At 38.9% G+C, this 14,705-nt stretch overlaps 1 long non-coding RNA gene across 1 annotated transcript; it reads right to left on the bottom strand.

Annotated features, from left to right (window-relative positions):
- Window positions 1-3,203: 3,203 nt before the first annotated feature.
- LOC140845380 (uncharacterized) lies at window positions 3,204-12,452 on the bottom strand. The gene is made up of 3 exons (XR_012124185.1): window positions 12,269-12,452; window positions 8,848-8,969; window positions 3,204-3,347 (listed from the first exon to the last, which is right to left on the bottom strand). It is a non-coding gene; the product is annotated as an uncharacterized lncRNA (long non-coding RNA).
- Window positions 12,453-14,705: the final 2,253 nt, after the last annotated feature.

Here is a 14,705-nt window from a genome sequence, read left to right as displayed (position 1 = left end):
TTGTTGCACTGTGTTTGGACTTACTGTTCAGTTACATCAAAGCTGTAGACCTAGCATGGAAGTGCAAATCACAGGCTGGCCACAGTTCCTGCGAGATGCATTATCTCAGGGGCAAATGTTCCAGACAGTCTGCTAGAATCAAAGTATGCAGTGAATCGTTTTTCCTTTGTGTGTTGAGAAACCAGACCACTCCTTATCCTACTTCCACTTCCCATAAATAGTGTGTCTGGAATAATGGGTAGGGGATGGCAGAAAATATAAGACACAGGCCTGCTTTCTCCATTAGGCCATAAACACTCCTTTAGGAAAAAATGCTCTATCTGGAGTACTGTTGTGTCCCTGGAAACTAGATTAGTACCTGGCACAGGGTAGTTATCCAGTAAATGCTGGCTGACTAAATAGAGAGAAAATGGGTAAAATAGTGCTGCTTATAGATATACATTGCTCCATTTCTTTCTGTTATCCTGTATAAAGAGCCTTCCTGCTATCAGAGTTGCCCCAGGACCTGTATGGCATTTGGGTGATAGGCTCATCAGCCACACTCACACCACACAAGCTAGCTCAGAGGAGCCAGGATATCAAAATCCAGCAGAATACCAAATCTACAGAAATGAAATTTCTAAGCCACTCCTATTCATTCATAGGATCCTGGGATGCTGTTGGTCTGAGAGGCACTGTCTCACCATGTCAAAACTGATATAATGCACACATCTCAGAGGCACAGCCTGAAGCTAAATGATGTTTAACTCTCTGTTGTCTATCCAACAATGAGTGTTTAAAGGTTTCTTTCTTTCAGGATCTTGGAACATTCTCAGATATGGTGTTTTTCCAAATTTAGCCAGCTGCAGGCCCTGGGGACTTAGCAGAAAGGAGAAAAGATGAGGACTGCTTATATTTTGTGGAGCAAAGAAGCTCAAGGCTTCTGCAAGAGGGATTACTGTGCAGGCACAGGAAGTGTGAGATGAAGTGCAGAAAGGCTGTAGCTGGGACTCAGCCTCCAGCTGGAGCTGCGCTGGCTCCTCCGTGATCAAACTTTCATGGCAGATCATCCATTAACTTTGTCAAACCAATCATGATGCTCCCTAGGTTATCCACACTGATAGCGAGGCAGAACTAATTAGGCAAACACAATCTCCAGGCATCCCCAAGACCACAGACTCTGTAGGGCCCATTAGCTCCTTCTAATCCCATCCACTCTCTCCAGTGTGGATGGATATATTTAAAGGAAGGAGGCACATCAGGACACGTGCAGCTGAGAGATGTGCCAGGCCTGGGAACGGGTCCAGAATGGCTGAGCTGGTCCAGGTGTTCAGTAAGAAGCCTTTCTTGCTGGGAGGTCAGATGGAATGAAAAGCCAGCTCAAGTTGTTCAGGAAGACATTCTGGGTCTTTTTATGATTGCAGGTCAAGTTAAATGAAAGAAAAGTCTTCCTGCTCTGTGTTCTCTTCTCCTGCTATGTCCTGGCAGTGAGAGTCTCACAAGGGAAAACTTCAGATTATTAGTAACAAACTAAACAATGGCTTCCCTTCAAACATGATTAAAATCTTCTAGATGTGCATCGTTTCCAGTACTCAGGTAGTTTCTGTGACCTTACCCAGCAGCCCTGTTCTCCCTAATTTACAGAAACTCTGTGAAAAGTGTGAAAGTGAAAGGGAGGATGATCATGGATGTTTTGCTAAGACCGTGCTTTGCAGATACACGGATGATGAGAGGATTGGCTCCGGATGGTGCAGAGCCTGTGTTGGCTCAGCTCCGCACACAGCTGAGACAGGCCCTGAGCCGATCATGTGTGGTGCATAGCAGGGACAGGAAGGGCTGCAGTTACCTGCTCTTGGAAACTCAGTTTGCCATCATACTACGTATCATGGGATCTAACACACATGCACACACAAAAAGCATAGCATTTAATGACCAGGCGGACCGTAACAATTCAACAGAGAGGAAGAGAGAGAGAATATGATTTACTTTAAAAACAGTTCTAGAATATCCCAATGCCATGGCTGAAATATTTTGGATACACTCTTTTCCTCACTTGAACAAATAAACAAAAACTGATTGTGAAGGTAAGAGGGTATGAGTCAGTGGGGACATCACTGACTTTGAATCGCATTACTCAAATCACCTGGATTCTCTGTAGCAACCGTGTTATGAGCCATCATGTCAGTGGCTGCCGTGACACACGAACTTCTCTTGCTTTTTTGAATCATCTTAGTCTCATTCTCTCAATTCCTCTTTTAGCCCATCAGGTTTTAGTCCTTGACTTCTGTTCTTTTCTTAGATTCTTTCCCTTGATGAACATATCTACTCACTCATATTTATCTATATGTTTGACAGCTAGCTTTATTTCTGGCTCTGATCTCATTTTCAAATTATTACCTTTTATCTTCCAAATGCCTAATGGACACATCTACCTAAATATTTTGCTATTATCTCCAAACCAACATGTCTGATTAATTTGTCATCATCCCAAATCTCCTCATCCCAGTCTTGACCTCTTCTCAGATTTCTATTAATAATTTCATAATATTCCTAAGAAACCAACCTTTAAAACCAACAAAGACAAACTTGGACATAGCCCTCTTCATCTCCTATTGTCCGTCATTATTTCCTACATGTTCTATGTGTCTTTTCTAACTTCCATTTCTTTCTTCCTTAACTGCCACCCCACAATTCATCTGACGATGGAGTGATGAATGTGAACCATATGAAATGAATGTGTTTTTTGGTCAACATGGTCAAATAGCAGCAATTTCAAATGGTTCCTTCTAATACAGTAGCCGCTCAGAGCTCTCTCCCTGGATTTATGGGAAACTGATGAAGTTTAGATTCAGGTTCTCTAGGAAACAATTCAACCTCGTCTTAACTCTCAATGTTTGGAGCATTTTATGGAGTTCTGGAGTGCAGAGAAAGAGCTTGGCTTTCCTGCTGTACCTACATAGTTGAGGCATTCCTGTGACCTTGTTTCTTCCCTACCTTCCCATCCCCAGATTTGGGGCAGGAGGCCCTGAGAATATATTTTTGTGACACAATTTAAAATCCTCTTTGGAAGTAGTAATGGAATAAATTTTTAATCAGTCAACCAGAGCTTTAATGCTTGTACTTTGCTTACTGGCTTCTGCCAAAGAAAAGATCTTGACGGGAGGGCACATGACTCCATTTGTTTGGCGCTCTGCTCAGACGCAGTCAGCTGGCCTTCAGGGTACAGCTTAAGGCCCATCTGTTCAATCAAGCTTTTGCTTGATTGACATGGGGGAATCATCCAGGTGAGGGAGTCCCTTAGATTATTATCTTCTTCTCTTTGTAAGTGCAACCAGAGACCCCTGGTGCCATAATCTCGTGGAAGTAACCTAAATGAAGGAATGCATAAACAATGTTTTCTGTAACAATTATATTATATCTGTTTCAAAAACTTCCTTCTCAAATCCTCTGTGGAGCAAGTCAGCATATAAATATATGCATAAATAATAAATTTCAAATATTCCAAATGGTATCTTCAAAAAAAATTCTTTGAAAGCAAGACCTTTTATATTTAAAACAAGCATTTCTAGTCTCATTCCATTTGAAAAGATGAGCATGAAATATTTTTTTGCTGAAGTATTTTTTGTTTTTATTATTCAAGCACATATAATTAGTATAACAAATACTCTGGCTTCTATAGTTATCAATATTTTGCCAATCATATTTCATCTCTCCCCTCATATTTTTAAAAAATATTTTAAAGCAGCCTCATCCATTGTAAATATTTCACTATGCATATCTGATAAAAGCATATAAAAATGTAGCCATGATGTTTTCAACTGTAAATGTTTAAGAGCAATTATTCATTTCATTGAAATGTCCAGTCCACATCCATTGTAATTAGCATGTCTCTAAAGCCTTTCATTTGTTAACAGTGCCCCTCCCCCATCTTTATTCAATGCCATTGATTCACATTTGTCCAGCAGCATTTCCCACTCTAATGTGCTATGGTGTTTACCTTATTACTCCACCCCCCATATTTTATATAAACTGCTAGTTAGATCTGGAGACTTTTTTAGACACAGGTTCAATTTATTTAATCATGAATATTTTGTGGGTGCTGCTGTAGATTTCCTATTTCCTCATAACAGGAGACATAATATCTGGATCTCCATTTCTCATACTTAGCAAAGATAACCTGAAGTATATGCTGATAATGATCTGCACCTTACCATTCAACAGATATTTCCAGAAAATGAACTTCAGAGCCCTGTGCTTGGTATTCAGACAACTGAGAAGTCTAAGTCGTCTAGCTTAGACCATTTGCCTTTAAGAGATTTATATCCCCATGAGAGAGGCAGTGAGACAAAGATATGCATGAGACACGAACAAGTAACAGTATAAGCTTTGGAAAACGGTACAAATAAGGTATCACATGATTAATAGCCATAAGACATTTATAAATGCTATTTGGTGTAGGAATACAAAAATGGGAGAAAGGAATTTGGTCAGGCAGTTTTCCCCCAAAAGAAGTAGCTCTGAGCTAGATTTGAAGGATTTGTAGGATTTACCAGTAGACAGAAGGAAAGAGACGGGGCTACATAAAATGACCTAGCTAAAGACCAGAGGGAAACACACAGCAAGTTCTGGGTACAGTACTTTAGTAGAGTTTGTTCCATTAACACTGCTTTCTCATTATCTCTGTACCTGAATAAGTACCTGTGTAAGAAGGGACTCAGCAGGTATCCACAATGACTGTCGCTGTCTGAGTCAGGTGTTCTTAGTTGTCAGGGTCATATGCTTTGGATGGTGGGTTGAGAGGTGACCTCATTTTTTAAACTGAGGAAGCTTGTTAAAAGTAGAGACTATCAGCCTTATACCCAGAGATTCTGGTTTAGGGGATGGAGACAGGAATTTGTACTTTTTACAAGCACCCTAAGAGAGACTAATGCAGGTAGTCCCCAAACTACATTTTGAGAAACACTATTTAGAGGAATGAATACCTAGGGTAATAGCAGACAGTCAGCTTCAGGGATCACAGGAAGCTTCTGAGCCTGCTTTAATAATGATGATGATATTGAGCATTTATATGCAGGAGCCATGTTAAGCTTTTAACATGCTTTTTCACATTGAATTCCCCACAAAACCACCCAAAGAGATAGATATTGTTTATATGCCCATTTTAGAAATGAGGAAACAGAGGCTTAAAGGAGCTAAGATCACACTGCAACAGGGGAACTGAAAATTTAAATGTAGGTATATTTGATTTCAGAAGTCAGGCTCTTAACTACAATTCTAGCTTGAACTTGAAACATACAGTTAGTGATAAAGTTTCTCCTGTCCAATAGCCACATATATTCTGTGCCACCATTTTAAAGGCATGTACCAAATCTCTGGTGCCACAGGCTTTGCTTTCACCTCTGGCAAAGGATCATGTTCTAGTTTACCTGTCTGCACAATAAAAAAAAGAGGAAGGCTCTATTGTTCAACAGAAATGTCAGGTGAAATGTAAGTGACACAAAATATGAGCCTGCTCTTTGTTCACAGCCATAGAAATCCCACAATTGCTCCATTTCCTGCTCATCCTCATAGATGTGCAAGTCTGTTCTCCGTTCTACTTGCACCAGGAGAAATGCCATGATTTCTGTAGGGACTCAGCTGATAGCTCAAAATAGAGTGTTTCCAAAGATTAAACTTGCTTTTCTCACACATGGCTTTAGTTACAGAGATGGAGCTGGGGTGGAAATCTGTAACTACTTCAGGAAATGAAATACAATTTTATATTTTTATGGCGTCTGTAAAATACTTTATGGTGTTTTGTATGTATGTATGTATGTGTGTATGTGTGTGTGTGTGTGTGTGTTTTAAGTTCCTTTGAAATTTATCCTATGCATTTATTGAATGAAAGCTACAAAGAGGAGAGGGAATCCTGAACTTTTGCAAATACCTCAGTTTCAAATAACTCTTTAATAAGAGTTTGTATAATGTCAAAATATGGGAGGTTGGGGGGAGGGGGTTTGGATAACTAATGATAACTTTGAATCTCATCACTCATGAAAATTGATTTTCACATGTATCTCCTATAAGATACTTCTTGGAAAAGAACTGTATAGACTTGCTGGGTTTTTTGACTGGAAAGGAATATTATCAGATTTTCTTAAAGCAAGTCATTACTTTATATATTTACTATTTATTCTTTGTATCTAGTGAAATGAGTAAGAGTTTGGGGGAAGTCACTGACTTCACAAGATGGGGTGGATTTGCTCTTTATACAAAAGAGGAAGATGCCTGCCTGGTTCTAGCATCCCCGTGCAGAGAGATACACTTTAACTACAAAACAGCATGTTCTGAGTCTGTGTTTTCTCTGGATAGTAGTAGCAGGAACACAGTGTTCATTTAAATTAAACCAGTTCCTTGGATAATAACAAAGTAATTAAAGAAACCACCAAGGAAAAAGAGCCAATTTATTTGAATCCTGTTCATAAAAACTACATCAAGAGCCTGAAGGTACAAAATAATGTGGATAAGATGGCAGATTGATGATTTTTAAAAATTCTGCGTGGGATGCATCTTGATATTAATTCAAGTATCTCCCATCTGAAAATAATACAAGATGCAAAAATTTTTATCCTTAAGAGAAATGAAATTCTACTGACATACCCAGATAAGACATGGCTGCATAGTTTGAAGTCCACTTGACCTCTAGTAATACCTTAACATCAGAACATTATGATTTATTCATATGTTCTACATTTCCATTGAAATAGAGGGGCCTTTGTCTTTAATGTTTTCAAGAGTTTAAAATTCACACTGATTTATCCTAGATGATATTGTCTGAATCACAAGGAGATCTTTTTGGGCATCACTGAGTTTTCTGTTTTTGACAGTAACAAAAATCTAAATGGAGTTGAAAATGTGTTTCCACATTACCACTAGACAATTAAAGTTATTTTAAAGGAAAAACACCAGTAAAATGCCTCTCACCTTTACACTCCAGCAGTGCAGCAGTGAGAAATTAAGTCTAGGTTCCCAAACAAAATTTCACAATTGCTCTTTGTACATTTTAGCAGAATGACTGCTTGTTTTTGAAAAGGAGTGTTCTCTGCCATGTTCTCCTTTTCCCCCTGAAATATGGGGCCACTTTGATTGCATCTCTGTTGATGAAAGAAGTGAAGAAAAGCAGATACACTAGAGGGTCTATTGACTGAAGGATGACAGCTCTGTCTTTGAAGAACAGTTTGCAGAAAATTATCAATTTTGAAGAAGTTAAAATGAACTAACTTTAGAGAGCAAAAATATACACAAAATGTCTAAAAAGGGTTCCTGAATTCAATTTCAACATTAGGGGTGCAGTTTTCACACCAACAAATAGTTCTCAGATATTAGCAGGGTGTCAGAATTCATCTCAGTTCTGATAGGATCTACCTGGATATAGTATCAGAGCCCATGGGTTAAGGTTTCAGATTACAAGACTGCCCCCCATCACCACCTTAGACCCTTATTCATAAGCCCAAGTTGTTACCTATACCTCTGACCAACTTGACTATAAATCAAAGGTTCCCCGACATCCTCCTTTGGTTTGATGAACTTGCTACAGTGGCTCACAGATTTGTGCCTATGACTTAATTTTGTTCACACTAACTTTTGCGTTAGTAAATGAGCTCCAGCTCTCAGCTTGAATTAGGATTTTATAAGTCAGTTTTGGTATGATGGTTTGCAGCAAACATTCTGCAGTAAGTGGACAAACTAGAACCCCAATTCTGGCCCATATTTTTCTGCATGGTTGTGGAGGTATCATTTCTGGCATAGTAATTAAGGGCAAGAGTGCTTGTCAGCAGTGAGAAAGTTTCAGGGAGACGATCAACAAAATGTAGAGAGCCTTAATAAAAGCAAGCAGTCTACATGCTATAGCTTGCAGTTGATTGACCATTCCAGACAAAAAAAATGTTAGTACAATGGTTCATATGTCATATATTAGAGGTTTTTATATGACAGGTTAAGAGTGTCATTTCTAGAGCTAAACTTCTAGCTCTGCTGCCTATTATCAGTGTAATCCTGGGCAAATCATGCAAACCTGCTATACTGCAGTTTCTTCTTATTTAAAATGGGTCTGATATTTAGAGTCAAGTAGATCAATGCCAGTAAAGGGTTTAATATGTATCACAGAGTAAGTAAGCACTATGAATATTATTTCTCCCCCATTTTCTAATTCTTATTGTGTTTAACTCTCCTGACCCTAGGGTGGGTGATGGCCAATTGAATTATCACTGGAATGGATAATTTAGACTGCTCTATGTGTGCATTGTATTAATTTCCTATTGCTGCTATAACAAATTACTATAAATTTAGTGACTTGAAACAACACATAGATACTGTTTTATAGTTCCAGGAGTCAGAGATCTGAAATGGTTCTCACTGAGCTAAAATGAAGTTGTTGGCAGGGCTGTGTTGCTTCTAGAGACTCTAGGAAAGAAACAGTTTCTTTTCCTATTCCAGTTTCTAAAGGCTGCCTGCATTCCCTGATTGTGGCCCCTTCCTCCATCTCCAAAGCCAGCAGTGTAGTATCTTCAAATTTCTGACTCTCTCTTTGCATTTACAAGGACCCTTGTGATGAGTTGGGTAGACCTGAATAATCTGGGATAATCTAGAATAATCTCCTCATCTCAAAGTCCTTAATTCAACCAAATTTGCTAAATCCCTATTATCATGTAAAGTGAGATATTCATAGGTTCCAGGGATTAGGACATGCACGTCTTTGGGGAACCATTGTTCTATCTCCATATATATTCAGAAAATATCTGGAAGAATGCTCATTTACCAACAAACATAAATGTTAAAACTATTATTTCTATAGGAAGTAAAGGAAGAATTAGGCAGAATAGCACTTACTTGAATTTGTATTATTTTAGCATTATTTGCATGATTACTTCATTCATTCTGTCTTCTATTCAGCAAAAAACTTGAACTCTTTAATGAGCCAAATCAGTGTCTTCTCAATTACACTGCAAAATCTATAAAGTAGAAATGAGCATCAGACTGCTATAATAACTCAATGACTTAGTTCCTTTTCAAAATACTTGAGGAGCTTGAGTATGGTCCTAGTATGTTGTGCATATCTGTCGCTAATTACATGGACTTGAGCTAAAGAAATTAGAGCCAATAATCACACTCTCTGACTTTAAAAAAATTAACATTTTTCTTGAGATGTAAAAGTAAAATACATTTGATCTCATCTAATGGGTGAAAAGGTCTTCACTTTGGTATTTCCAAATAGTATCACCTCAGGGAAAGAACAGCAAGGTTAATTTATGTATTTGGATTCAAATAGTACAGTGCAAACGAGGGTGGTATTAGCGTGGTTGGGAGAACGAGGCTGGGAAACTGGCTATCGTTATAAAAGCCTTAGGAAGCTGAGGTCCTTGCTGCGGTTGGGTGTGGTTTGTATCATGTTAATATTACTTTAAGTACCAAGTTAAATGGTTTTTGTTTCAAAGAAAAGGTAGCAGTTCCTTCTACCAGTTTATCACCTTAGGCTGCATGGTGCTTTAAGAATTCAGATGCTCTGCAATACAATTTCAATATCTGAATTAATTTGAATAGGAAGAACAGTTAAATATGGGTTGTTCACAGATTATTTCAAAAGGCAAGGCCTTATTATTGCCAGCCCACATGTCACTAGCTGCCGAGTGACACAGTGAATCACATTTCATGGAAATAAAAGGAGAGCTTCTTTGTTATAAATTCATTCATACACTCTTGGGAAATTAGGACACACAACAGATGTAAATCAGCCTTTAATCCAAGTCCCAGTGTGGACAGTGCCGAAGAGAGAGGTGGCATGAGTCAGGGGTAACAGAAAACTGTAGTGGTGTAAAGAATAGAAGAGAATATACTGTTTCTTCTGTCAGGTTGGACTATTTATACATACTCTCAGACACTAGTTTATCTCTGCCCAGGTGAATCCTCCTTTCTTACTCACTGGAGTCAGAGTGGAGGCTGACCCTAGTTAGAGAAGTCACTGGCAGGACCTTCCTGGTTTGAAACACTAGGGTTCATGACAGAGGGCACCTGTTCCTAAGCTGTTCCTTGGGGAGGCTCTGTCTCATAGGCACAGGACTGAAGGGCAAGATACGTGGCAGGTTGTAGAAGAATTATTCGTAGACTCCCTTAAAAGTCCCTGTGGGTACTGCACATCCGGAGGTACACATCCACAGGCCCCTTAGAGGGCCTGGGTTTTGAAGTTTGCACCCCCTCCCCGTGCACCTTGGGAATCCTCTGTCCCTCTTTTTGAGCTGCTTCCTCACAAGCTTGTTTCTGCATGAACCTTCTTATGGGCCAGGAAAGGTGGAGATAGTAATGCTTCACTGCTTTTGTTCCGCTGCTTGCTAGATAGTGAGTCTCCAACGCAGTACACGCAGATTTCCAGTGGCATTCTATTAGCCTAATCACAGTATAATTCTACTTGGATACAAAAATTAGCAGCAGAACCATATTTTACTTCGAGCTTCTAATTGGCCACAGTCACATGCTTTTATTAAACTATTCCAATCAAGTCTTCCCAGAATCATACTTTTTGCTTATCACTCGGGCCCACCTGCAGCCAGCTCTCCTCCTTGCTTCTTATCAGTGAAGCCAATTACTTTCTCCTTTGCTTGCTTTGTGGTTTTGCTTATAGACTCCACCACACCTCCACAACCAAGCCCACAGGGTATTAGGTAAATTCTATTTCTCATCCTCCCTCCCCGCCCTACTGAGTTACTACCTTGAGGTAGTCTGTGAGTTCTGATCTTTCTTCTTTTCTACAAAGAAGTGTTCTCAGGATTACTTTTATTTAAACACATTCTTGCTTTTCTGGGTCTGTATAATGTCCCCCTCTTACTATGGCTGCTTCGCCTCACTGTTTTCCCTTCTCCTCAGCCAAGGTTCCACAACCTTTTTAACTCTCAATTAAGAATGATTTTTTTTTAAACGCAATAACAATTCTTTACAGATTCCTGTCCCAAACAACTCCACTTTTTAATTACTTGATATGTTTCTACATAGAAGGTATTAAACAATGAGAAAAGGCAGGCACTTATGGCATTGAACAGAGGTGAATTCATGTGCTGGATGACACATGTGTTGCTCTCTTTAGCCCGCTGTGGTCTCAGTTCTATCTCATAAGTACAACACTCACGCCTACTTACAAGGGTGGGCACATTACTGAGCAATGGTGGGGTGGGGGGGCTCTGAGATCTGTGAGCACTTACTGTGTTAGCTTTCTTTGCTACTTTGTGGTTTGGCTTACAGAGTCTACCGCACCTCCGCAGCGAAGCCCTTCTAAGTTTAGCAAGGTGTTCTGTTTTTGCTTTTAGCAGTCAACTAGACATTGGACTAAGAAACTTTCGAGGAATTCAAAGGTAAATAAAATAACATGTGCCTTGGAGGGTTTGTAATTGAATAAGACCAGAAGCAAAGTCAAAACCAGATCTAAGTGAAAATGGTACCTTACTGACCAGGTAATAATTTGCCGGAAACCTCAAATACATTGTAACAGAAAAGAATATTCCAGGAATAAAATCATGCAACTGATTTATTCACCCTGATTTTCCCTCTCCTCTTTAGCTGGTATGTACCTGTAAGTCTGGGGAGAGGAAATCCCGGGGCAAAATACCTTTAAAAACAGAAATCAGTCAAAGGGAGAAATACAGTTTAAAACCCATTTATTGCTTACGAACTGCAGTCCAGGGCTGTCTCTCTCCTCTGCTCTGGAAGAAGCAAGCCAGCAAGCAAGCCAGCCCCTCCCCTTAAACTCTCAGGTTCAGACACACCCTCGGTTGCCCAGGTAATTACCCATAGATAAGGAGATGAGCTTCTTCTCCACTCCTGAGGATAGGCAATACACAAAAGCCAGGAGAGATATTCTGAAAATGTTACAATTTTACCCACAGTACCCCTCAAGAAAAACCATACAAGTAACAGCAATAATATCAACAATAACATAATTTAATCAGTAGAGCACTCTGAGGCAATAAAGTGACATAGGAAATCAAAATGGTATCTATGTAAAATTCATATTAAGTTTTATAACTATTTAAAGATTTATAAATTATCTGGCATTTTATATTTGTGAAATGCTTCAAACCACTTTTTATTAATTATTAGATATCACTTATCCTTTGGCACTAAAGTGTCCAGATACAGTAGTGATTTTTTTTTATTATTAATCTTAAAGAAACATTCAGCTTTACCAAGCATTTTTCTAGGTTCATATTTGAAGTATTGGATCACATGGAAAAATGAAAGAAATAACAACAGAGACAAATGATACCTTTGCAGCATCTAATACTGTCATTTTTTGAGCTCAGAAATGTGAAATGACTCATTCAAGCTCACAGTGCTCATCCTGTTCAAGACTGGGCATGTTGCAGCCCTGGATTAGCCTGGTCTCAGGTTTCATTCCTGAATACTGTAGTCTGCTCTTCTCCACAGTTTCATTTCCCATGGTTTCAGTTACCTGTGCTCCATGACAGTTCAGAAGCAGATAAACCTTCTGACGTCTCATTAGAAGGTCAGTAGCAGCCTCATGTATGTCATAATGCCTACATCATTCACCTCACTTCATCTCATGAAGCAGGCATTTTATCATCTCACATCATCACAATAAGAATGTAAGTACTGCACAGCAGCATATTTTAAGAGTAAGACCACATTCACATAACTGTTATTTTAGTACAGCTGACTCTTGGACGATGTGAAGGTTTGGGGCACCCACCTCCTGAGCAGTAGAAAATCCACATATAACTTTGATTGCCTAAAACTTAACTATGAATTGCCTCCTGTTGACCTTACCAGTAACATAAACCATCAATTAGCACATATTTTATACATTATATGCATTATATACTGTATTCTTACAATAAAGTAAGCTAGAGAAAAGAAAACACTTTTTTCAAATTGTCACAAATCTCCAAAAAATTTTTCAACATATTTATTGGAAAAAACCACAGATAAGTGGACGTTTACAGTTCAAATCCATGCTGTTCAAGTGTTAACTGTATGTTGTTATAATTGTTCTATTTTATTATTAGTTATTGTTGTTAATCTCTTACTGTGCCTAATTTATAAATGAGACTTTATCACAAGTATGTATAGGGGAAAAAATCATAGTGTATATATAGCAGGTTCAGGCACCCAGTGAGAGTCTTGAAAGATACCCCAAGGATAAAGGGGGGGCTACTGTATATGGAGATGAGGAAACCATGGCTGTGCTAACTGGATTGGTTAGAACTGTAATTTGGTGACCAAACTTGAGCATCCTGCTTACATTTTCCCAGGATCTGTATTAGTCAGTCCTGTGTGACTAGACAGTGCCTAAAACTGCTAAAGTCCAGGTTCACCCAAAGCCAGGGATGTTTTCATACAAAATGCTCTTCCCAATATAGGTTGTTATACCTTGAAATCAGTCTCATTCATGACTACCTCCCGCCTCCCGACTGCCTTGCTCTCAAGTGCCTTTGCTCCTGTTCTGTCAGGATATGTGTTACATGGTGGGAGTCTGTTTCATGTTCATCGCCCCACACTGTGCTCTAAACCCACCCCAAAAACAGGGACTGTGTCTTACTGCACTGTATATTTCTCTTCCACTAGGGCAATACCTGGCATATAGAACACACTCAAATATTTTCTCACTACTCTATTGGTAGATGGCAAATCCCAAGAGGGCAGGGGTCTTGTTGGACTCATCCTTGTCTCTAGAGTAGTGCCTAGTACAGGGTCTTGTGTACAGTAAGGGTTCAGTGGATATTTACTATGTGAATAAGCAGAAATACATGCAGAGATTCGTTATTATACATATATCAGTTTTATAATATCATCTGATAAAAATCAAGAAAACAATGAGGAAGAGCTAAGCAACCTTTCAACATGCAGAGCTCAAGCTGGAAGCCATCAAAAGTGGTTTTCAGTTTGCCCTTAATGCCCTTATCTGAACACAACATAATTTTTTTAAGATTTTATGCTAAAATACATATAACATAAAAAATATACCAGTTTAACCACTGTAAAGTATACAACTGGTGGCATTAAGTGCAGTTGCAATGCTGTGCAGCATCCCCACTACCTAGCTTCAGAATATCACAGTGTTTCTATAGTTTATAACACAGCTGTTTTATTATATTTGGCAGGTGGGAAATCAGTATATGATAAATACAACCAGATCTTAAGCAATACATACGAGCTAATCGATTCACAAAACTCTTCACTAAATTTGAAAAAAGCTACCTCTTTCACCTCATCATTATATTACATTGTAGTTTTATGAGACCTGTTGGAAAAGAAAAAAAAATAGTACAGGGGAAAATAACCTGGGTTAAGACACAATTCGCTCAGGATCCTGGTGACTTAATCTGTCTGCTTGAACCCAGGGCCTGGAATACAGCTGTTAATTGGAATCTAACTGACCCACTTTTTTTACCAGGAATATTTAAAGGGATCTCTAACTATGGACTTTAGGAGGTGACAAAAAGGGTTGTGGATTTCTATAACCCATTCTAGAATAGAACTCTATGCAATATAGTAAACATTTAACTTCAGCATAGTTAGTTCTACATAGCAAATACAAAAAATGCCGTGTGTCTTTGAAATTAATCATTCTGAACAGGTGGAAGTTTTACCCAGGGGTGCTTGAGGGCACTATCTAAACATGATAATTGTCTGTGTCCTATACCAGCTGATGAAAGACTGAAGTTTTCATACATCTAAGAGCA

This window comes from Manis javanica, chromosome 2 (genome assembly GCF_040802235.1).
Source record: "Manis javanica isolate MJ-LG chromosome 2, MJ_LKY, whole genome shotgun sequence".
NCBI lineage: Eukaryota > Metazoa > Chordata > Mammalia > Pholidota > Manidae > Manis > Manis javanica.
This window is presented reverse-complemented; position numbering and strand designations above follow the sequence as displayed.